Raw genomic sequence first — 25,750 nt, forward strand, 5'->3', positions numbered from 1 at the left:
GGGGTGCTATGTGATGTTTTCAGTTTTTATTTTTTATTAGTACATGCTTGAAGTGCCTAAGTGTTACATTCCTTGTGGGAGCTGGTACAAATACATAACATGTCTTAATTGTTTTACTTTTTAAATCTCCTTCCCCTTCTTTCCCTCCCTCTCCCACCAGCCCTTGGTCCCTTTTCTGTTTTGAAATATGGGAAAGACTAAAGCAGTGCTATGGATTCCCCTGTGAGTACTTCTTCAGCTGTGTCCCACAGAGGTTGGCATTATGTTTTCATTTTAATTCAGCTCAAAATACATTTTAACTTCTGAGATTTTTTTCCTTGACACGTGAGTTATTTAGAAACATTATTTTTCATACATGGAGGAGTTCCTCAAATATCTTTTTGTTGTTAGTTTATTTTCTTCAATTGTATTATGGCTAGAGAAAATACTTTATATAACTTTAATTCATTAAAATGTGTTAGCATTTGTTTTATAACCCAGAATATGACGTATCTTTCTTGTTTTGATTTTATTTTTTGAGATAAGGTCTCGTTATATAGTTCAGGCTGGCTTTTAACTCACTGTGTAGCCCAGACTGGCCTTGAACTATGACAATCCTCCTGCCTCCACCTCCTGAGTGCTGGGATTATAGGTGTGTGCTTCCATGCCCAGATTTTTTAATGTTTTTATTTTTTATGACCTATCTTGATTAATGTTTTATGTGTATTTATAAAGAATGTGATGGCTGGAGATGTAGTTCAGTGGTAGAGCACTTGCCTAGCATGTGCATGGCCCTGGGTTGGATCCAGCAACACACACACACACACACACACACACACACACACACGCACACACACACACACACACACACACACACCTCTATATTCTATTGGGGCAGAGTATCAGTTGCCTTTTGCTGGTTGATTGCATTGCGCAGGTCTTCTATCTTTACTAACTTTCTGAATACATATTCCATCCATTACTGAAAGAGGAGTTTGAGGTCTATTACTATAAACTGTAGAGAAAACTGTTCTAGTTCTATTGGTTTTCACTTCTTTATGTTGAAGCTCTGTTGTTAGTTGCAATGCACATGTGGAGCCATGATGTCTTGGAGAAATGAGCCCTTTTTCATTGTGTAGCACCATTTTTAGCTCTGGTAATATACTTTGTTCTGAAGTCCATTTGGTATATTTATACAGCATCATAAGCTCTCTTGTGATTATTGTTTTTGTGACACATCTTTTATTCAATCTATTTGTTTTTACATGTAAAGTGGATTTCTTATAGACAGTATATCATTGGGTCTGTTTTTAATCTCATTTTATGATCTCTGTTTTATAATTGATGTGTTCAAATGTTTTTACTTTAATATAATTATCAATATAGTTGGGTTAAAATATATGATAGTGCTAGTTTTCTATTTATTCTGTATATTCTTTCTCTTTTTTCTTTTTTTCTTCTGGCTTTAGTTTTATTTTATTTTATTTTTGTCTTTTTGAGACAAGGTCTTGCTATACAGTTCAGGCTGGCTCTGAACTCACTTTGTAGCCCAGGTTGACCTTGAACTCACCACAATCCTGCCTCGGCCTCCTGAGTGCTGGGATTACAGGTGTGTACCACTATGCTTGGCTTTGGCTTCTTTTAAATGGATTATTTTTTTGTTTCTAATTTTCTACACTATTGACATTGTTTATACATTTAAAAATAATTTTAAATGATTGCCTGAGGGCCTATTATTTATTATGGACTAAATATTCTGTGTCCTCCTAGAACTCTTATGTTGAAGCATCAAACCTTAATATGATGGTATGTGAAGATCCAGTACTTGGGAGGTGATTAGGGTTAGATGAGATCATAAATATGGGGCCCACATCTAATAAAGTAGCTGTCAACAAGCCAGGAAGAGAGCCCTTACTAGAAACTGGCTTGGCAGATACATTGATCTTGGGCTTTCTGGTCTCTAAAAATCTTCCAGTTCAATCCACCAGACTATGGTATTTATTATGGTAGCTTGAGAAGCCTAATATAACACTAAAATGCATCAGAGTATGCTTTCAAGTAATACTGCTTTAGTTGTAGTGTAAAGATGACACTATTCTCCCAATCCCTTTTTTCCATCCTTTTATTGTTGTTAGACATTTTACTTTGACACATGAGACCTTATATATTAGTTTTCTTGCCTTAGGCTGTCAGCTTTCATTTGAAAATGAAAATATGATTGCATATATACCTTTATTTATTACACTTTCACAATTTTTCATGTCTTTGTGTAAGTCCACATATCTGTCTAATACCATGCAATGGTTCCTCAGTTTACAAACTTGGTTGTTGTACGATTTGGGGAGGATGGCTATGTTTGTGTTTGCATGAGGAAGATGACCATGGTCGTGTTTGTCACCCAATGCAGAGTTTATGAACAGAAACAAAATTTTGCCAAATGCTTTTTTTTTGTGCACCAAATTGTTTGCAAACAGGTGTTGGTAAATGGAGTTATGACCGCATTTCTTCTGCCTGAACAACTTCCTTCAATATTTCTTATAGTGTAAGTCTACTGGTAAAAAACTTCTCTCAGTTTTGAGAAAACATTTATCTCTTCAGTTTCTGAAAGATATTTTAATGAATGTAGAATATTGGCCTGGCCATTCCTTCCATTCATCTCTTAGAAAAAGTCACACCACTGGCTGGTTTCCAGCTTGTGTGTTTCTGAAAGAAATTTGCTGTAGTTTTCATCTTTGTTCTTTTTAATGTAACATGTCTTTTCCTTCCAGCCAACTTCTAATATTTCTTCTTTATTTTTTCTTTTAAGCGCTTTGAATGTGATACACACTGATATGCTTTGGTATTTATCTTGCCAAACGACTGCTGCCATCATTTATTTTGAAATATATTCACCATTATTTCTTTGAATAGTTTCCTACTTCATTCTCTACCTCTTATGGAAAAGGAAGAGAATATATTTCCAGGATCCTATTTTTTTTATTTTTTTATTTTTGTCTTTTTGAGACAGGGTCTCACTATGCAGTTCAGGCTGGCCTTGAACTCACTTTGTAGCCCAGGCTGGCCTCGAACTTGCAATGCTCCTCCTGGTTACAGGTGTGCACCACTAGGATTCCTATTACTTGTGCTTTAGACCAGTTGATACTGTCTTACAGCACTTGGATCCTTGATTGGTTAAGTCAATCTAGTCAGGAGCTGAGTTGCTTTAGGATTTATTTTTTTGTGGTACCTTCTGTTTTAGTTTGCTAGGGTTGCTATAGCCAAATGCCAGAAACTAAGTGGCTTACACAGTACAGATTGGTCATCTTATTGTTCTGGCAAATAGAAATTACAAATCAAATTGTCAGCAGGGTTGGTTCCTTTTCTTTCTCCTCTTTCTTCCTTTCCTCCTCCTCTTCCTTCTGTTCCTTCTCCTCTCCCTTCTTCTTCTGTGGTACTGGGGGGATGTACTGAGCTACATCTTCAATCCCTTTTATTTATTTTTTTAAAATTTTTATTTTAAAGAAAATAGTAAGAGAAAAAGAACCATAGCAAAATCCCTTGTAACTTTTAATTTTGACACAGGTTCTCGCTAAAGCACTGAGTAGCCTAGGCTGAGGTCAAACTTAAAATTCTCCAACCTCCCAAATTGCTGACATGAAGGCATGCACCACCATGCCCATCTAGGGTTATTTTCTTCTGAGTGCAGTGAGGAAAGGATCTGCCCTTTGCTTTGCTCCTTAGCTTGTAGATGGCCATCGTTTTGTGTGTCTTCATATCAATACTTCCTATGTTTGTCTGCCTGTACATTTCCTCTTTTTAAAATTACACCAGTCATAATTAGGGCCCATCCGAATGATCCCACGACTGTCTCCATAAAGGCCTGTAATGGTTAGGTTTAATTGTCAACTTGATTGGATTGGGATCTCTACTGAGGATTTGCAAAACACACCTCTGAGTATGTCTGGATGGGTCACGAAAGTATGACCTTTGGTTCCATATCTGGTTCCTTGCCCTTTCCTCTCTGGTACTGTTTCCTTGCTCTTATTCCCAAACAGGAACTGAGAAGGTTTGCTCTACCACACAATTTTGCCACGATTTTTCTGCCTTGGAGCTAGCTGACCATGGCCTGAATCCCCTGAAAGTATGAGTGAAATGAAACCTCTCCTTTAAGTTGTGAACATAGAGTATTGTGTCCCACTGGTGGGAAAGCTGACTAATACAGAAAATTGGTATGGGAATGGGACCTTGTTTGGAGGAGGTGTTTCACTGGGGGAATTTTTCAGAGGGTAAGTCCCTCACGCTGGTCCTTTCTCTCTCTGCCTTTTGGCTGCCATGGGTTGAGCAGCAGTCCTCTACCATGCCCTTCTACCATATTGTTTTTTGCCCTGGAGTAAACTAACCATGAATTGAGCCCTTTGAAAACATGAACCAAATCTGTTTTTAAAATTTAAGTTGCAAGTGTCAGATATTTTTTCTCAGAGATGGGAAATGACTAATATAGATTATGGTACCAGAGAAGTGGGGTTGTTGCTTTGATTATACCTTACTACATGCTTCAGAAACCTTTCAAACCGGTTTGTGGGAGTTTGGAAATGTTTGGTGATACTGGCTAGAGAAGGCTTAGAATTATGTAAGCAGAGCCCAATGTGCAATTCTTGTGGAAGCTTAGAAGATCAGAATGATGATAGGAATATGGACAGTAAAGTCCAGGCTTATGAGATTTCAGATAGGAGTGAGGACTTGAAAAATGGACTAGGGGCCAAAGGTGTTACATTCTGTTGAGAAATAAAGGCTTTTTGTAGTTTTGGTTTTTTTTTTTTTTTTTTGGTGCCAGGACTTGAACTCAAGACCTTGTACTTGCCAGGCAGGTGCTGTGCTGCTGAGCTATGTCCCAGGCCTAGATGTTACATTCTGGCAAAGAACTTATTTACATTTTGCCCAGGTCCTGTGACTTTGTGTGAGTCTGAATTTAAAGATCCAGACTAATTATCTGGTGGAGGAAATTTTCAAGTTAGCCAATGTTGAGCTGTGGTCTGGGTACTGCTGGCTGTGTTCAGCCAGATTTACAAGGAGAATAAGGAGCAAAAAGCTGAGCCAAAGGATGTAAAAAGTTTGCAGCTTGGTCAGAAAGGCAATATCTATAATAGTGGGGCCAAAGATAGTCTTTTTGCTGAAAAGATTAGTGTCACTAAAAAGAAGCCAAGTACTTTACATTGGGACAAAAGGAAAGATGGCTTGAGGGCATCTCAGGAACTGGCCAGATCTCACCCATCATAAGCTCAAGGGTATGTAATAAATGGGTAAACTTCTTTGAAAGATTTTACTTTGAGAAGAGAATTGGGCTTGTTCACTCAGGGCCACCCAGGGAAGTAAATCCCTATAGTCGGCTATCTAGGCACTCAGAGGCCACTACAGCTGTGGTGCATGTGGGTCTGATTATTGCTGGTGGAAGACCTTGGCATTATCTACATGGTTCTGGTTTTACAATCATGCACAGCGCAAGAGTTGCATGGTCATGGAGGCTTCCACCTAGATTTCAGAAGAGTGCTTGGGAAGCCAGGTAATATGCCTCTGAGAGGGTTAAGTGTGAAGCTATAGGAATGAAATAGAAGGTGTAGTGGAAATTCCAGGAAGCTGGAGATGGCATGACTATGGAGTATCTGCTGAGGAAAGATACACGTAGCAAGCTGAAGCAGACCAAGAGAGATGTGGGTTGCAACTGACAAGATAATAGAGGTGGGGCCACCCAAGACTTTTGAAACTTGCATTCCTTCACCACATGTCCTGGGTGCTGGACAAGGAGACACAGGAGTTAATGTTTACCGTGCTGGGTTCTGGTCTATTTCTGGCCCAATTCTTTCTATGCCCCCATTCTTCCATTTTAAAATGAGAATGTTTACCCTGTAAACATACCACTGTGTCTTGGAAGTATTTAACTTTCTTTTTGACTTTTACAGGGGCTCATAAGTAAGAGTTTGCTTTGAGTCTCAGAGGAGACTCTAGAGTTGAACTTTTGAGCAATGGTGAAATTGTTAAGGCTTTGGAAACTCTTTGGATGGGCTAAATACATTTTGAATAGACAGATATGACCATTGTGAGGGCCAGGACATAATGTTGTTGTTTAGATCTAAAATGTTCCCCAAAGTCTCAGAGGTGGGGCTTTTGGAAAGTAGACCATGGGAGTGCTGTACTCACCAGTAGATTAATCAGTTGATGACTACACAGCAGAATGTGCTGTTGGGAGGAGGTATGTTACTGAAGGAGAAGCTTTGGAGGATATGTCTTTCTTTCTGGCCCTTCCTCTGTCTTTGCTTTTTGGCTGTTATGGGTTGAGATTTCCTCCACAAGGTATTTGTATTTGATTGAAATTAATTTTTTATGGAAGAAATATTTTACTTTATTAGATCTCAAATCAAATTTCCTTGGGAAATTTAAATGTAGTTGGAGGAACCAGGTAGGTTTTCACTGGGCTTCAGGTTGTGTAAAATAGTTGGTAGAAATTGTAGTCAGCATTATATAATTCAGAGTGGACGTTCAAGAATGCTCTTCATGGTGGCAACTGGAATGTGGTAGAGTACTCCCAAAGCAATGTTTCATCTAGTGGGGTAGTTACACAGGGATATCAAGGTAGGGGAATATCCAAATTACATTTTAGAGTGGCATTTAGAAATGAGAAGTTGAATTATAAGGCTGGGGGTTAAGACCCAAACACAGGTAGCATAAATAGGTAAATCTACTGTGACTTAAAGAAGACCAGTGGGCATTTCTGATTCTATGACCAGTTTAGGTGAAGTGCCTGATTTAGGTGATATGGGAGAAGACGACATTCTGATGGTGAACAGAACCATGTGCCCTGGTTTAGAAAGTTTGTGCCCTGTGACTTCTACTTCAAAGATGTGAGCAAAAACCAGGGTGGATCATACAGATTTCATTTCTGTATGATCCTCCTAGATTGGTGTACAAACAGGGACAGAAAGGAAGCTGGGGAAGAGCATGGTGAATGTGTAAGGAAGCATCCTTCTTTCTCAGATCTGTGCTGCAGAACAGTATTAGGTGAGCTCCCTCTTGATTCCTTAATTTGAGTGGCAAAGGAGATTAATCATCTTTTAGGTAATTAATAGGAGTACTGAACCTTTTATTCACATGTATACAAATCATTAACAGAGCAAGGTATCAGCTGGAGCGGGGTGACTTTCTAGCTCCTCCTGAGAATTCTTTGTGGATGAATATTTTTCAAATTTTCAAGCTTCATTGTTACTAAAAGAGGGAAGTGAATTGAATTTTAACACCCATGATCAGCTCCCTCTGGTGCTAGGCTAGAGTCTTAGTAGACTGCCCCAAGTGATCCGCTGCATGGATTAAATGAACCTACTTATTCTTCCGCCTCATCTAATTCTTTATCTACTGAATTCAGCATTCAGCCTTTCCCCTCAACTATATCTCCCTTGTGTTTCCCTGAAATACCCTAGGCTGAGGCCAGGATTAACTAGTTTAGGGCCTTTACATTTTCCCATATCAGATTCAACCCCAGTGTCTGGCTCATGCCTCAAGAACAGGTGTGTCAGTGACCCAGCATTTTGTCCCTCTTTTAGCTTTTTCAAATATTGCTGCTGGCCTTCGGGTTTGGAACAGTGTGCTTCTCTATGGAACACCTGAATGCTCTGGAAAAAAAGCAAACATTCAGTGGGTTTGCAGTGTCCCATAAATGAAAGCCAGTCTCTGTCAAGGGTCTTTCTTTCTGTCCTTCCTTCCTTCCTTCCATTCTTCTTCATCAGCTTTGAGTACTTACTGTGTGCTAAGCTCAGTTAACATGTGATTTCAAGGAGTGAGTCTTCTTTATGCTGGTTAAGCTAAAACAGAGAAAGGGCAAAGAGTATAGGAAGGCTGCAGAACAAGTCCTCATAAGTGGAATCATACATTAAAAAGGACTGGGAGCCATGGCAGCTTTTCTATTCCTTTTCTTTCCCTTTCTTCCCTTCTCCTTCTTCAGGAGATGAGCCAGTCTCAGGTGTAAGACTACACAGGGAACCAAGTGGCAGGAGATGTGTGTGGCAGGAAATAACTGGCTATCTTCTGGATGCGTCGCCCTTTTTAAAACCGAAAAGATACTTTCTCTAGTTCCTCCTTCCTGTTCATCCATTTCTAAGGACCACTCCAGGCTGGAGTCCCTTTTAACTTTTACTGGTACGCGATCTCACTCCCCCTTCCTCCTCTCCCCTCCCATCTCCTTCTACCTCTTCCTTACCCTCTCCTTTTTCTTCTTTTTATTTTAAGACAGCATCTCACTAAGTTGTTCAGGCTGGCCTCAAGCTCATGATCCTCCTGCCTCAGCCTCTTAAGTAGCAGTGCTACCATGCCCAGCTTTGCTTCCTCTTTTTTATAGCTCCTGGAATCACTGCGGGTCATTCACTGTGGCTCACTTAAGTCAGTACCATAGTTACTTAAGTGGTTTTCCTCCTCCTCCCATCTATCCTCCAAGAGCAGTGTCTGACAAGTAGGGATTATTATGTAAATGCGGGGTGGGGGATGGGGAAGGAACTTTGATGATGTATTAATTACCTTGTCCCAAGTTATCTTGATCTTCATATCTAAGAAGATCAAGACCTCTATTTGATTTTCCATTTGGCTATCTCTAGACCTCAGTTTAGTGCTTAGATGGTAGCATTTACTTTCTCTATTGCTTGATAAAAAATTATTTTTTTTAAGGTTCTGAGGATTGAACCCGGGGTCTTGTGCTTGTTAGGCAAACACTATCACTGAGCCACATCTCCAATCATTTACTTTTTATTTTGAGATAGGGTCTTGCTAAATTGCTATGCTGCTCAGGCTGGTGAGCCTCCTGCTTCAGCCTCCCAGAGTGGTGGGATTATAGGTGTGCACCACCATACCTGGCTCATACTGAAAACTCTTAGCACACAGTGTGCATAAATAGTTCCTGACTCTGTACCTTTGTTTCTTCTACTAGTAATGTGTTCTTTTTTCCTTTCACACTTTTGTCTATTAAAATCCTACTCACCTTTTAATTCGACTTCCTAACATTGCGTAGGTCCATTTTGTGCTGCTGTGACAGAATGTCACAGACTGATAATTTACAAAGAATGGAAATTTATATCTCATAGTTCTGGAGGCTGGGATGTCCAAGGTCAAGGTGGGGATAGATTTGGTCTCTGCTCCCCAAATGGTGCCTGACGCTTCTTCTCACAAGGCAGAAGGGCAGAAGAACCAGAGACAGAAAGCTTGACTGGTCCTTTTCTAGCAGCAGCAGCAGCAGCACTATGCTTTCCCAGGCACAACTCCCAGAACTCCCACCTCTCAACACGGGTTCAGGGGCAACTCAGTTTCCACACACGCTTTGGAGGAGACACTCAAACCACCACAAAACTCTTTCAAGAGCCTTTTGTTGTATATCACGTTCATTTTCCTCTGAAGCAACTGAGTTTTCTATTTCTTTCCTTTTTTTCTGTTACCAGCATTTATTAGGAGCCTATTATGTGTCACAGGGAACACAAACATGGATTAGTTTCTTTCCCAAGGATCCTGCTGTTTTCTAGAGTAGACAGACACATCACACACATTCTTAGAGGTATTTAGTGTTATCATCTTTAAGACCATAGTGACCTTGAAATCATAAACCATATTTTAATCACTTGTGTGTCTTTCTTTGGCACCTAATCCATTATCACATAGTAGGTGCTTAAGGCATTTGATAAATGAATGAATATGGTAGCTAAATACTTACTGTATGCTTATGAGGCAGGTTACTAAGTTAAGTGAGGGGTGAAGGTTACAGAAGAAGAGTAAGTCCTGGTCTTGAGTATTGGGTAAATTCTCTGTTTTGTGTTGTCGCACATATCTACAAATTAAAAAATTATTTTTGTCTTAAATACACTAAAGTTAATGTGCCAGTTCTGTATTGTTACCTAGACACATGGAAGGGGTGGGGTGGGGCTGTAAAGAAAATCACCTGTGAGACTGCAAGGTGACTGCTGGGAAGGAACGGTGCTTGTTTGGAGGTCACTTTTGGTCTCTCTGTTGCACGTCCAGTGTGGTACGCTGAGCCTTAAAAGCACTGATGTGGTGCAGTCTAGGGGTGAGTTGGGGGCAGTATTTATACAAATGAAGCAGAATTACAGAGTAAGGTGAATATGGTGCTTGAAGCACAGTTAGGGCTCTATAAATATGTCAGGAAGGAAGAAAGGAAGTAAGCCAAAAGCAACTTACCATAGATCTGAATAAACAGAAGCTACAAAGTAAGAGCAAGACCAAAATGGAGTTAATAAACGTGAGCCAAAATTGGAGACCAGTGAGGCAAATGAGATATTACTCTTATAATTATTATTTTATTAGCAATACTATAACAACTTAATGTGTTTTTCCCCTTGCACTAGACACCTCGCATATATTAACACATTTATTATTTAGAAGAGCACTTAATTATAGCTACCATTATAATGACTTTATGGATGAAGAAATTAAGGTTCAGTGCAAAAAGAAGTTTGCCAAAGCTCACACGGCTAGTAAATAGCCAATGTGGTGCCCTGTCCTCCGCAGAGCAAGGCTTCCCTAAATTATTCAGGCTGAGACTCTCCCTGGAAGTCACAGATGTGTGTGACTTCCACCCCAGACCACCTCCCTCGGCCCATCCCATCCCTTTCAGCTCAGCTAAGAGGGACAGTGTTTGCTCCTGCCTCACTGGACTGTTAAGGGTGGGTCCCAAGGTCTTTTTTGGTTTTCTGCCTCTAGATTTTCTTCTCAAGCGACATAAGGATGCTCAGCTGCTTAGAAACGCAGATTGTATGTGTGAGAGAGCGATCTTTCACCAAGGAGGCATGAGGGATGCTTAAAAATGCACCAGGTTACCCGCGTGTGGTGGCATTGCTTGTAATCCCTGCATTTGGGGAGGCTGAGGCAGAAGGATTGCAGGTTCTATCCCAGCCTGGGCATTTTAATGACTTTGTGAAAACCTGTCTCAAAAATTTAAAAAAAAAAAAAAAAAAAATGAAGCATTGGAATGAACACCGAAAAACAAAACCAAAACCAGAAAACAAAAAAGCTCCAGCTTTCTGTCCTTCAGCTGGCCAATCTTGAGATGCTTCCTGTGTGGGGTCTTAGAAGTTTTCCGGTGGGAGTGAGCTCCAGCGGACCCACAAAGAAATAGGTGATTAACCCGTCCCTGGGTTTTCCTCCTTCGCTTTTGACTCCCACCCGTCCACACCCCTGCTTTCTGACTTCCTCTGCGTTCACCTGGTCTCAGGTGCTGCGTTCAGGGGAACCCACATAATAATCAGCCCCACGTATCACAGCAAGGTCAAACTCCCCGGGGAACCTTAGGGGACCGCCAGGTACTTACCTGAATCTGATAGTTCCGTATATATCAATGCTTCAGAACTGGGGGATAAAGAACCATATTTAAAAGAAAACCTACCTTTTAATGTGGTATTGGTTAAAGTTATGTAAGAGATTTCTCACGCCTTCCTTTTTCAAATTCCTGTAATGAATTCCCGTGGGATTGATTTCTAGAAATTGTGCTTATTCAAGGAAAAAAAAAAAAAATTAGGAGCAAATAAAGGCAGCCATGTGTTGCAACTTTAAAAGAACTGATTTGGGAATCGTCGGGCGGTCCTAAGCCGCAGCGGCCGCGAGGGGGCAGCCTCACACCGGGCTGCGAGGCGCGAGCGACGCCGGGAGCTGCGGCTGCTTTTTTTCGTCCCTGTGTGCACAGTAAGTAAAACTCCACAGTTTCTGCAAGCCGACTGATTTTTTTTTCTTTCCCCTTTTTCTTTTTGAAGGGCTTGAGTGCGGGCCCAGGGTTCACTTTGCAGCACATCACAGGAAGTGTGCGTTTCCGCGTCTCACCTCCGAGCGCCTTTTGCTTACCGGGAGGAAGCGCCGACTGCAAACGAGCTGCGCCCAGGCCGCTCAGAGCCGCCTCGCGCCGGTGCCGTCCCCGAGCTGCCGGGAGCTGCTGCGCGCGGAGACGGCGGCGGGCGCTCCGGCCGCAGAGCGGAGGATGGGCTGCACCTGGGAGAAGAGGCTCCTCTATCCTGGGCGGCCTCATCCTAGTAACAGCGCTCACAGCTGACTCCAGGTGGACGCCTTGCTCCCCCTCTGCTGTCCCCCGTGCGCACCTAGTAGGCACCTACGTCTGCCCGGAAAGAACTATTTCTAACCCTCACGTCTGCTTCTTTCCCAAGGCCTGTTCTTCTTATCCCAGGATCAACGTTCATGGCTCAAGCCCCAAACCCCCAGAGTTGCTCCCCGTCTTTCCTCCCCTCCCCTCACAGTCACACAGTTTCTTTCTTTCTTTCTTTCTTTCTTTCTTTCTTTCTTTCTTTCTTTCTTTCTTTCTTTCTTTCTTTCTTTCTTTCTTTTCTTTCTTTTTCTTTTTTTTTTTTCTTTTCTTTTTTCTTTTCCATTACCAGGGATTGAACTCACAACCTCGCGCTTGCCAGGCAGGCGCTGTGCCGGTGAGCTAAGTCCCCAACCCCAGTCACACAGTTTCTGTGCAGAATCTGTTAACTCTTCCTGCAAGGTGCCTCCCTTGCCCCCCCCCCCCTACCTACACGCGCATCTCTTACCTGGCGGCCTGATGCCGCTTCTCTGAATGTCAGACCTCCCCTCCCGGTCCCCAGCAGTCCAGCCAGGATTAAAGGTTTTTATTCGTGCATGTTTAGTGGATAATGATTACATTTATGTTCTGCAAGGACAGAACGCCTCTTCATTCTTTCTCCCTCCTTCGCTCCTCCTTCCGCTCCCTCCACCCCTTGGTCCCATTTGCAAAGGATCTATCTCCCTGTTTTCTATTATCTATGTTTTATTTTCCTCTTTAAATTATTTATATCTTGGTTCTCTCATATGAGAGAAACCATATGATACATAAACTTTGTGTCTGATTTATTTCACTTAAGACTGTAAGATGATCTTTCAAAAACGTGTTTTTGTTTTTGATTAATATGCAACTCTACATATTTATGGGCACAGTGTAACATTTCAGTGTGTGTATGCACTGTGAAAAGATCAGATCAGGGTCATTGGCATATTTATCACTTCAGACATTTATCTTTTCTTGGTATTGGGAACATTTAGAATCCTCTCTGCCAGTTCTTTTGAAATAATTAGCTGTTGTCAGGCCGGGCCTGGTGGCACATGCCTGTAATCCCAGGAGGGTACTTTGGAGGCTGAGGCAGAGGATGAGTTCGAGGCCAGCCTGGGATACACAGTGAGTTCAAGGCCAGCTGGAACTATGTAGTGAGACCCTGTCTCAAAAAAACCCATTAATTGTTGTCAATCATATTTTCCCTACTCTGCTATAGAACATTGGAAGGTGTTCAACCGCCCCATTGCGCACTTGTACCCATTATAACCCCCTTTCCTCCACCCTCGCATGCCCCACACCTTCCCCAGGCTTGGAAACTGCTCCTCTTTCTCTGCTTTTTCTGAGATCAAGCTTTTAACTTCTGCGTGTGAGAATAATTGGTATTTGTCTTTCTGTGCCTGATTTGCTTCATTTGACACAGTGTCCTCCAGTATCATCCATGTTGCTATAACTGACAGAATTTCACTCTTTTTTTTTTTTTAATGGCCAAATAGAATTTCCTATTATCTGTCTCTCTCCTTACCACTTTTTACTTATCCATTCTCAGGGTGATCTTTAAAAGAGAATTCAGATCACATCTCTGGTTAAGACCCTCTAGTAGATTTTGTTTCACTTGGAAGGAAATGCACAAAATGTACCGTGGACACGTGCGATTGTAAAGTCCTCTATTATCTACGCTGTGTCTGTCCAATCTCATCTCATTCCCCTCTCCTCCTGACCCTCTAGGTTCTAGACATCTTAATCTTCTTGGTCTTTTTCTTCCTCATGTTTTCCTCCTTCCCCCATTCCTTCTCCTTTTTCTCCTCTTTCTCCCCTTCCTTCTCTTCTCCTTCTTCAACTGTGATGCTGGGGTGGAACTCAGGACCTAGTGCACACTAGGGCAATGCTCTACCACTGAGCTGCATCTCCAGCCCGTTTATATTTTATTTTGAGACACGGGCTTGCTAAGTTTCCTTGGCTGGCCTTGAACTGTGACCTTCCTGCCTGAGCCTTCCAAGCAGTTGGTATTGCAGATGCAGTACTGTGCCTTGTTTCTCGTGTGCTTAAGCAGCCTTAGGGATCTGCACCAATCATTTCCCTCTACTTTTTTGCTCTTCCTTCTGGCCTTCTCAAGGAGAGCTCTTTGTGCCATTCATGTCTTAGCATTTCAGCTGGCATGTCAGTCACCTGTCAGGGAGAGCTTCTGTGGTCACGCCAGCTCTGAGAACCACTCAGTCACCATCACGTCTGTGTTAGTTGGCTTCTCGTCACTATAACAAATACCTGAGAGGATCAATTTTTAGAGGAGAAAAGGCTTATTTTGGCTCAGATGTTTGGAAGTTCTCTCCCATGATTACCTGGTCCTGTTGCTTTGGGGGCTGTGATGTGACAGCCCTTCAGGGATAGAGTGTGTGGCAGAGCAAACACGGTATGCAGCACCAAGAAAAAGAGGAAGGGAGGAGGGCCCTGCAGTCCCCTTCAAGGGTGTGCCCCATGACCTGAAGACCTCCCACTAAGCCCACCTCTAACATTTTCACCATCTTCCAATAGTCCCAAGCTGGAGCCCAGGCCTTTAACACGCTGGCTTTTGGGGGGACATTCTAGGTCCAGATGACTGCAACATCATTCTGTTTTAATTCTCTGTAAACAGCGACACTAACTGCATTTTCTTTTCCTTTGTTTGTTGTCTGTCTTCTCCACTAGAAGACAAGTGCTATGATGGGTAGGATAATGGCTGTTTTGGGTGCCCAACCAGTTTCTGGTGACTACACAAGGCCAACACATCCAAGATGCTCAAAAGAGATTTACTGAATAAAGAAATGATTAAACAGGTGGTACTAACACATCTGATCCTGCTGAGGATGGCCTGCATGTATCCCTATTACCTTTCTCTTTGACTTTGGGGCAGTCAGTTCTTTTCTCTGAGCATATATTTCCTCTTTCAGGTTAATAATATCTGGTGACATGTTTATTCCAATCCATGAGCAGGCTTCTTAGGAGCTTCTGAAGAAGTTTTTCAGGCACTCTGAGTGGAAAAGCCCCTTGCTGACTAAAAGTTTTGAACACCCTTGAAACTGGTAGGAAGCACTAAAATTTAATGGCTCTTATCATTACATCCGCTCACTTTCATGTAATGAATTGAAACCTGAAGTCGTGGGAGTTTTTGAAGTCTTCTCTGAAACTGATCCTAGGTCATAGAGCAGACAGAGCTTACCCTCCCAAGATGGCGGCTCCCTGAGTGGATGAGTGGGAGGTCAGGCTGCCTTTTCCCGATGCCTTTGGTTAGTGAGACCTGGTTTGAAATTCTGAACCTGCTATTTCAGAAACAATTTAAGCACAGCGTATCCATTCTGTCTCATTGTACTTTAGGTTTTTATCTAAATGAGGCAACAATTACAGATCCAGACTCTTTAGGATGTTAAAGTGCTATTCATAACTAGCTAGGAAAGGTCACCAAATAAATACTTTGACATCTGCTAAGAAGGGAGATTAGTGAGAGCCTTGACTCTGTGTTCACCCACATCCCAGGATGTGGGAGCGTTTTTATTTCCTCTCAGTTCCTTTGTTGCTTTGGGATTCTGATGTGCTACTAAGCTTTAGTTTCTTGAAAAAGCCTTTCATCAACCCTGTTGACTGTACGCTAAGATTCCCTCCTCCCTCCTCCCTTACATTTGGGTCAGGCTGTACCAAAGGAGAAGGTTATCTGGGCTGTTAAACCTTTGACTTGGTGTCTTTTGAAGAGTGCATTTTGCATTTTGTTATGTCAGGATTGTAATTAGATCCGTTAATTAAGGGAAGAATGAACTTTTCCCAAACTCTGCACCTCTTTGAATTTTTGATAAGTTTGCTTAGGTTGCTACTGACCTTTGCTAAGGGGTATGCCACTGCTCATTAATTGGCAAATTTTAATGAGGGGAGTTGATGAATGTGCTGGCCTTGACAATAAATAAAGCCAGCTACCATGCCAGGCCTTACTTCCTTCAGTTGCTTCAAAGCATGTAGTGTTCCTTGACTAGTGACCATTAAATTTAGGACATTCAGCTGACATTTTAATGTATGACTGAGCTAAAGCCTTAACCAGGCATTGCCCTGGAGAATTGCTCATCCACTGTCTTGTTTTAGTCTTATAATCTCATTGTACCTGTTTTATGGAAGGGAAGACTGAAGCATATTGAAAGTAATAACTTGAATAGGAACATATTATTAGTTAATAATGGTGATGATAATAACAGTCAGTATTGAATTGAGTTCTATTATCTGCTAAGCATTCTTCTAAGCTTTTTACATGTGTTGTATCACTTAATACATAGAATAGACCTATAAAACACGCATGACTTTTCCTCAGATTTGCAATAAGGTACTAGCTACAGAAAGTCGGAGTAGTTGTCTCAAGTCATACAGCTTACCGATGGTAGAGTCAGGATTTAAACCTAGGTAGCAGGATGTTAGAGCTAAGACTCTCAACAATTCTGAGTGGGTGGGAGGCCAGAATTCCAGCCAATGTCTGTGTCTTGTAAAGGCCTGGGCTTCTTCTCCATCTCCTATTTTCATCCTTGATTTCCATCTACTGAGGTTGTGTGTATGTAAGTGAGCTTTTGTGAGTGAACTTAGGTTGTTTTAATTCCAAGGATATATTTAATTTATAATTCTTATAGAGTTATAATAGCATTTGGAATATTCCCTAATAATTCCAATAATTATTCTTAGAATACAAAGAAGAAAACTGAAAGAATACAAAGACTAAAATTTACATTCATCCCTGCCTCCCATATACACTTACAGATTTCTCTCCTCAAATATGAATTTTCATTGTCTCTCAGACTCCAGTGAGCTATGACACTTCAGAATATTAGAGGTATAATAGTTAATAGGTAAAATTGAGTGATGAAAAATTTACTTAGTAATCAGCATCTGGGAGGTGAATTGTGGCTTTATAGTGACACTTACTAGGACTCTTTGGGTTGTAGTGGGTCAGAAGGTACAGTATCTTCTGTTTGGGGGCATTGACAGGAAAGTAGAAGAAGCCTGAAAGCAGTCATAGGTAACTCTTCAGTGCTCCCTTTAAAGGTCTCCAAAATAACTTTTAGTGATTATAAAATATAATGCTTACCACTTGCAGTCCTTCTAGCAGTCTATAATAGTAATACTGTTAAAAAGAATAACTATTCAATAGTTTAAAATATACACCAGTACTCACAGCTGCCAAACGCATTCCCTCTTTTTTTTTTTTTTTTTTGGCTAAAGACATTCTCCTCTGCAAAATGTCACCATTTTTAGACTTTCTGTTTTTGAACATTGCCATACGTGCCTTCTTAGAAATATCTCCCAACTGTTGGTGAAGATAATTTGATGTCATTGGGTAGCTGGTTCATTTGGGGGAAATGCTGCTCACATCGCATCCTCCTCATGTTCTATTATGCCTCTTTCACAGTAGGTAGACACCGAGGCAGAGAGAATGTTGGTATCTCCCCAAGCTGTCAATTAGCAATTATTTTATTGAAGTGTGCTGATTGTGAATCTCAAAATGAACCTGTGTGTGTAAGTCAGCTTTCCATCACTGTGACAAAATATCTGAGGACAATTTAAATGAGGAAAGACTTATTTTTGGCTTGTGGTTTCAGAGGAGGCAGTCCATGGTCAGCAGCCACCATTGCTTTTAGATCTGTGGTGAGGCAGAAACGTCATGGTGGAAGGGGCTGGAAGAGGCAAGGTGTTCAGCTCATAGCAGCCAGGAAGCAGAGAAAAAGGGAAAGAGTTGGGGAGAAAGGGGCTGGGGACAAGATATCCAAGGGCCGATGAACCATACAATGTGTGTCCAGGTGAAAAAAATGATAGTAAAAGACACAGTGCCGTTAATCCTCCCTAAAAATAAGCCCCTCACTTTGAACATACTCATTACATCATTCTTACTAATTTCTGAAGTGGTTCTGGAAGATCTCTTTTTGAGTATCTTTATGACGTGTGGTAAAAAATACTGTGAATGCTGCTGCCATTGCTATCCAATGGAAAGGTAGGCTTGTAAAAAAAAATATTATGGTGTGTCCTTATCTACTTTATTTAGCATCTCTGACAGTGTGATTTCTAGCTTTTTCTCAAATTTAAAATGAACATAAAGGGTAAATATTTTGAATTGATTCAGGACATTGTGCCAGTTATGACAGTGCAAGTAGATACTCATGAAAGAGAATTTCCAGAAATACTTCAGAAAGTGGCAAGAATGATGGGATAAATGTACTCAAGAATGGCCAAGTGTGGTGGTGCACACCTATAATCCCAGCACTCAGGGGGCTGAGGCAGGAAGATCATGAGGAGTTTGAGGGTGGCCTGGGCTACAAAGTAAGTTCAAGGCCAGCCTGAACTACATAGTGAAACCCTGTCTCAGAAAGACAAATAAAACAAAGCAACATAAAAACCCCTTAAACGTTCACCATAGTTTTTTTGGGTGTCCGGCATTGTCCCAAGGCCACGTGTCCAAGATCCACTCCCTTCAGCTAGGCTCCACCTCTTGTGTCCATCACTTCCCAATAATATGATCAAACTATGATCTCATCAGTGGATCAATCTACTGATCAAATTAGAGCTTTTATTGTCGAATCACTTCCCAAAAGTCTATCAGCATGAAACCTTCAACACAATGATCCTTCTAGGGGAACAATTTGGATCCCAACCACAATGCTCATTCAATAAGTATTGAATAAATACTTATTATCTACTAGCATATGGAAGTTACTGTTAACCTTAGGACCATGGATGCAGAACGTCAGATATGGATGAGGGTTCATTTCAGATGCTGATAGGAGGAGGCACAGGCTTAAAGCTTCATGTTAATGTCATAGATATATCTAGAACTCAGGTGACTGAGTCTCAGAGAATAGGATATGTAACTAAAAATATCTCCTGAGATCATGGAAAAGGTTTTTATAAATTGTGATTATAGGAAAGAGTGAAGTCAAATCTGCCACCAGGCCTGCATCCTGCTCTTTTGTTGGGATAGGTATGTAAATGAGGAGAGAGTGCTAGGATGGTCAAGAGGAGGATCTTGGAAGGTTTTATAGTGAAGACTGTGTCTGCATGGAGCCTTGGAAGGTGGATAAGATTTCTATTTCAAGATGTGTGTTTCTTATCTCATCAAAGACCCGTTTCCCCTTTCAGTGGCATATGAATGAAGAGATCAGGGTTTTGAGATCTGTGGAACTCTGTTTTCTTCTGAGTTTCTGCTACAGAATCAAGAAGTAAGAGTTTCATTTTCTACAAAGTCTGAAAAGAGCAAAGCCATGAATGTGTTAAAAATATGGTAAAGCAATGCAATTCAGAAAAAAAATCTGTGAAAAGTCTGATTTCTATCACTATGACAAATGCCTGAGTTAATCAACTTAGGAAATAGAAAAGGTTTCTTTGTGCTTTCAGTTTTAGAGGTTCTAGTCCAGGAGCAGTTGGGCCTGTTGCTTTTAGGTGAGGCAGCACGTTGGTGTAGAAAGGGGAGTGGCTGGGGCCTCATAGGCCCCTCCAAGGGTCACCTCAGTGACCTGAAGACCTTCCACCAGGCCACAGCTCTTCAGATTTCCTCCAGCTCTCGACAGCAGCACAGGGTGGGGAAATTCCAGATCCAAACTACAACAAGCTCATTACAATGTTGGAAACTGAGTGAATCAGCAGATTGTTAATAGTGGCCTTCACAGTGCTCGCTAGGAGGTAGAATGTTTTCCCACAGAGTTCTCAAGTCTAAACCCAGGAGGATCATGAAACCACCATGTTATTACAATTGGAACACAGCAATCCCGTCTTACAGGACAAGAACCAAAACCTTTTATAAGTGCTGAATCAAGACATTAGGGCCAATTTTTCAAATGGCTGAAACAGTGCTTGTTAAAGTTTATTAAAAACAGAAAAACATATTGTGTCTTTCACATTTCTCTCCAGAACCACCATCTAGACCTCCAAGTCCCTTTTTGCCCTAGCCAGCATCTCAGTTAGATTGGTAACATCATATCTTGGAAATACAAGTTTTTTCTTGGAATTGAGTCTGACCTTTTCTGGGGAAAATGCAGTCTGAATTCTCCCAACAGAGGCCCGGATGCAGACTTGGGTTGGTTGGTTTATTTGGGAAGTGACATCAAGAAGCAAGAATGAGGAAATAGGAGGAAGGTAGAGGAGAGCAGAAGAATCCAATGCAGATGTTATGAAGGTCATTGCTACTGCTGGTGGAGGTTCAATTTTGCAGGGAACCCCTGAGAAGATATTCTCATTTGAAGGGAACGAATTCTCATTTGAAGGGAGGGATACTCTCTCTGCACTGGTGGCCAAGATGGGCCCCTGGGTCTGTCCCCCAAAATGGTTTGTGATGACCTTGTCAAAGTAACTGGTAACTGGTAAGGAATACGGATTGCAGTGGAACTGACTATTCAGAACAGAACAGGTCTAGAATTTGAGGTGGAGCCATCTCTGCTCAGACGAAAGCTTCAAAAGACAGATTGAAATCCAAAAGCATGAAGTACAGTGGAAATAGCACTTTTGATGGGAATTGCAACATTGTCTGACAGATGTGGCCTTGATCTTTAGCTGGACAGCTTTCTGGCTCGATTAAAAAACCCTGGGGACAGCCTGGCCTATTGGCTACGATGAGGATGGCTGCCACCCTCATCATGACTTCATCGTTTAAATCTGCAGTGGTGCAGCTGATGCATAGCTAGGTGAGGAAAATATTTCAGCAAAGGATCATCTGATAATCAGTAGAACAATATAAGACAAAAGTAAACAAGCACATAAACATATTGGAGACAGAGCTGGAGAGGGGGTAGATTAATTACCAAGAGGTGATAGGAAACTTTTGGGTAATAAGGCATTATCTTGGTTGTTATGATGGTTTCATATATGTATGCATATGTTAACACTGGTCAATTTGTGCCCTTTAAACACATGCAGTTTGTTGTGTCAATTTTACCTCAACAATATCATAATTTTTTTTGAGGCAGGATCTTGCTATGTATTCCAGGCTGGCCTTGAATTCACTATGTAGCCTAGGCTAGTGTCAAACTCACAGCGATCCTCCTGACTCAGCCTCCCAGTTGCTGAGATTATGGATGTGCATCACCATGCCTGGGTTTTATAAAATTAATTAATTGAATTGAAATAGTTGTTCTTTTGGGGAGTCTTACAATTTAGCTATCCAAAGCAACTTCTAAATCGGAACCAAGTATTAATTTTCCTAGGTCACATTTAGCTAGAAAGAACCTTTTTTTTAAAAAAAAAAGATTATTCAATTTTATCAATCTTCTTTTTCCAGTGTGGCCATCCTTAGATATCAAAGGAGCATTGTGGATACTTTTCATATTTTCATCATGATGTGCTGTTCCTTTTGAAATTGATGTCTTGTTTTTTATATCTGCAGTTAGCTGAGGCTGACACATCTTGCACTTGGATGCCTTGGCTCTTAACCTTGTGCCACCCACGGGCAGTGCTAGCATCCACTTCTTCCCCTGAGAACAGAAGCTTCTAAGGGATTGTCAGAGACAGTCCCTTAGAAGTAAGATACCAAGTCCGTATCTGTTCAAAAACTGGGTCAACCTCTACAACTATGATTTGACTATCCTAAAAGAAACAAGTCTTATTTTTGATTCCTTACTGGGAGTCTAATATCCAGCTAAGAGAAATGGATCAGAATCTACCTGGATGGGCAAGAGGGTGCCACCTAGTCTTTTGGGCCTCAGCTTTCAGCCCAAAATATTGGTTTATTGGCTACGATCATATTTAATAGTGTTTCCTATCCTGCACCTTTGGAACTGGTTGCTAGAAGCCACTTTGTGACTCACTGTTCACCTACCCAACACAGCTGTATTTTTGTTCCAAATGTTAATATTTAATCAGCTCTAAGGTGAAACTCAAATGTAATTCATTAAGCAACTTGGTGTTGAGTCAAATGTAACGGACATGAAAAATGCCTTTTCATTAGCGTCCATTGGCTTCATTGGTTCAAGAACTCTGGCTCTGATGGAATGAATAGCAAAATTATTCTCTGTTCAAACAAACTGAGTGTGTCTGAGTAAAAATAAAATAAAAGTCAGGAGGCTTTCCAATTGCCTTTCACTAATTGTGATGTATTGATTTTCTATGCTACATTAATGTCTACAAATCTCTCCTTTGGTTAATCCAAATGATAAATGAATTTAATGAAAGTTTTTATTTCAAAGTGTGCATAAAAGTAAAGGTTGGAGAAAGGCACACGTGAGCATGCATACTCGCGCACACATAGGCACACAGAGAATGTGGAGAAGACACAGATTGTTTAATTTTTATATAAGGGGAGCAGCACAGCCAACCATCAAGAAATCCTCTGTATACAGTTTTATGTCCTTTGGCTATAGGGTTTGCTAAAGTTAATCTCTTGAAAAATAACAACTAAATTTTTAAAGCTGTATGTTTGAAATAATAATAGTTTTGATTCCCCATGTTTCTGTTAGATGTAGTAAAAAAACTCAGCAGTTCAAATTATGCATAACTATACCCAATTAACAAAGCGTAATCACACCAAATTTATGCAGCTTTTTAGTCCATACAGGTAGCTAGGAGTGGTGGTGAAGGCTTGGAACTATAATCCCAGCACTCAGGAAGCTGAGGTAGGAGAGCTGCCACGAGTTCAAGGCCAGCCTAGGTTACATAGCGAGATTCTCTCTCTCTCAAAAAAAAAAAAAAAAAAAAAATCAGTAAATGGAAGGATGGAAGGAAAGAGGCAAGAAATTATTCTCAGAATCCTCAGAGCATGTTCTGTACTATATACTGGTAATCGTTACTTTACATCTAATTATTAACTTTCAGCAGTGTAGAGGACATCTTAAAATCAACTATGGGCTTTGTTAGGTTGCAGGAAATTCTGCATTCTGCGATGGTGACTGCTGCTGTAAATTTCCATCCTCAAGTCCCAAGAGAGGGGTGCAGTTTTTCTCCTTTACTGCCTTGCTCCCAGGCTGTCCTCTCTCATTTCCCCTAGTGCGGTCTGCCAGATTCTAATCCATGGTTCAGATCTGGCCTGATGCCTGCTTTTGTATGGACTGTGAGTTAAGAATGTACTTTACGTTTTTAAAAAGTTAAAAAAAATAAAAAGAAAAGTAATAGCTCATTGCATGTGAAAATTATATGAAGTTAAAAATTCAGTATATATAGCTAAAGTTTTATTGGGATGTAGCTGCATTTATCTGCATATGTTTTACAGTGGCAGAGCTGGGTGGGTACAACAGACATCATGGCTGCAAAGCCTAACACTTTTATTATGTGGCTTTTATAGAAAATGGTGGCTGAACTTTGTTGTGGATCATAGCAGAAGTTTTATTGAAGGTTAATACCTGATGCTCAAAGAGGGAGGGAGGAAGAGGGAGAGGAGGGAGGAAGGGGAGAGGGTAAGGGGACAGGGGGCAGGGGAGGGGTAGAGAAGGAGAGAAGACATGTAGTAATTTAGAGCTATGAGTGACTTCCTGCTTCTTCCTGGGACTGTGTCAAAGTGGCCAGACAAAGCCAACACCATGTATTTCCGGGGTCCTTAGCCTTAAGGAAAGGGATATAAGTTCCCCTGGCTAATGGAGCGCTCTTGAATCCTTTTTTATTGCCCCTAAAGGACTTCTTCCCAGGATGGCAGACAGAGAAAATATTGTTTCATTTTAAGAAAACTCCGGGGGTATAGTCTGGACCTGCGGCTTCTCCAAGACTAATAAACTCATATCGTACAGTCTCCAAGTTCCTGTTTCTTCAATCTTATGGTGTAGATTAGACTGGTGAAAATTTATCACCACGTATTTTTTCATCTCCCTAACTAAAGGGATCAACAGTCTTGAAATATACTCACACTCTGGGGTGCTTTAACTGGTGTGGACATCTGAAAAATGGGATGATATAATTCACTTCACCGAACTTATCATAACCACTACAGTTTAAATAACTTGTCCAAGGTCATGCTAGGCATAAATGACACTGCTGGCATGTAAATCTAACTTTTTCAACTGCACACTTTCTCTTTTGGATCTGGATGTAGTGACACATGCCTGTAATCCCAGCACTCAGGAGGCTGAGGCAGGAGGATCATTGTGAGTTCAAGGCCAGCCTGTGCTACATAGTAAGCTCAAGAGCAGCCTGAGCATTGTAGTGAGATCCTGTCTCAAAAACCAAAACAACAACAGCATACTGACACTACCACCAACAGAAACACACCCCAAATCCAAAAAACACCTCCAGTAACCCCAAAACTTTCTCTTTTGGGTGTTTCCTCATGAGTAAATATATGCCTTCCACTGGATTTTTAGAAAATGTTCTCTTTTCTTTTCTTTTTTTTTCTTTTCTTTCTTTCTGTCTTTCTTTCTTTTCTTTCTGTCTGTTTGTCTTTTTGAGACAGGGTTTTGCTATGCAGTGCAACCTGGCTTTGAATTCACAGCAATCCTCCTGCCTCAGCCTCCTGAGTGCTGGGATTACAGGCATGTGCGACCCTGCCTGTCTAGACATTTAGCAAATTTTTGAGGTCACAGATTTCCATGTAGTGGTACATAGGCATCTTAGAAAGAGTTTATGTGCTCATACTTTGGGACCAGAAAGACCGGTTTTGACTCACCATTTTGTCACTTATTAAATGAGGAATGTCTCTTTAGAATTTCTGTTGGCTTCTCTGATGGCTTCATCTATAAAATGAGAATAATAATGATATTAATGGAAAAATGGCAAAAATCAGAAAAAGATAACAAACGTGAAGCATGTGATACAGCCTGACACTCAGCAAGTGTTCTATCACTACAGCTATGATTTATTCTGACTGGATAAAAATGGAACTCCCATACAGCAGCAGCTTACTCTTGCCATTGTGGGGCACCCATTTGTCTTTTGCTAGTTCAGATTTAATATTTAAAAAAAGCACAGCTGTGCACTATTGAATTCCTCTTGAATTGTGCTGCATTTTTGAAAGCCTTCAAATCCGTTCAAAAGTTGCCCTGGAGAAAGGGGACTTGGGGGAGTGAGAGTGGGAACCGCTGGTGATTTTTGACAAGGTCTTGGGAGTTGGCGACATTCAGGGAAAAGGAGGCTTCACAGTGCTCTTCTCGATCCATTAGGCATGGATCATTAGCACAGCTTAGGAGCACAATGAGGCATTTGTAGGCGTCTGTACTATCAGCAGCCCACAATGAGCCCATTCTTGTCACTACAGACTCTTAACATCTCAGTTCTAAGAACTGCAGCGATGGGTGACACTTCATTTCAAAGAACAGGCTGAACGCGGCGCTCTCTATGAAGACATTAACAAATGTACTTTTAAAATGTTTCCATGTGGGACAGTTTTGTTAAAAAAAGCGCCGTGTGCGTTAATGTGCTGTGTAAGGTTTTGAGGTAGAGGAATGTTCTCTTAATTTCATACCATTAACTTTATACTTCCACAGAGCTCTGCCCCAGTCTCTACATCTACGTCCACATAGCCGCCTAATTTATCAATAAAGCGTATCAGTGCCACACCCCATTGGGCCAGTGACATGTGTGGGAGTCACACAGACGTGCCCGGTACCACCTTTAAACCTTTCATCGGTCCCTTCTTTTCAACAACTTCCCGTGATAAACTCTAGATGGGGTTATCATTCTATCTCAGGATACGGATGAAGGGGAAAACATAAGAGAATTTAACTAACTTTAGCCAAGCTTTCCTAGAATAAAACGAGGCTCACAGCTATTGAACAATATGTAAATGATGGATAT

At 41.2% G+C, this 25,750-nt stretch overlaps 1 pseudogene; it reads right to left on the reverse strand.

Moving 5' to 3' along the window:
* Positions 1–12,016, reverse strand: part of LOC102013643 — a 28,698-nt pseudogene extending 16,682 nt beyond the window's left edge.
* Positions 12,017–25,750: the final 13,734 nt, after the last annotated feature.

The sequence above is a fragment of the Chinchilla lanigera genome, unplaced genomic scaffold, assembly GCF_000276665.1.
Source record: "Chinchilla lanigera isolate Chin_1 unplaced genomic scaffold, ChiLan1.0 scaffold00032, whole genome shotgun sequence".
In the NCBI taxonomy this organism is placed as follows: domain Eukaryota; kingdom Metazoa; phylum Chordata; class Mammalia; order Rodentia; family Chinchillidae; genus Chinchilla; species Chinchilla lanigera.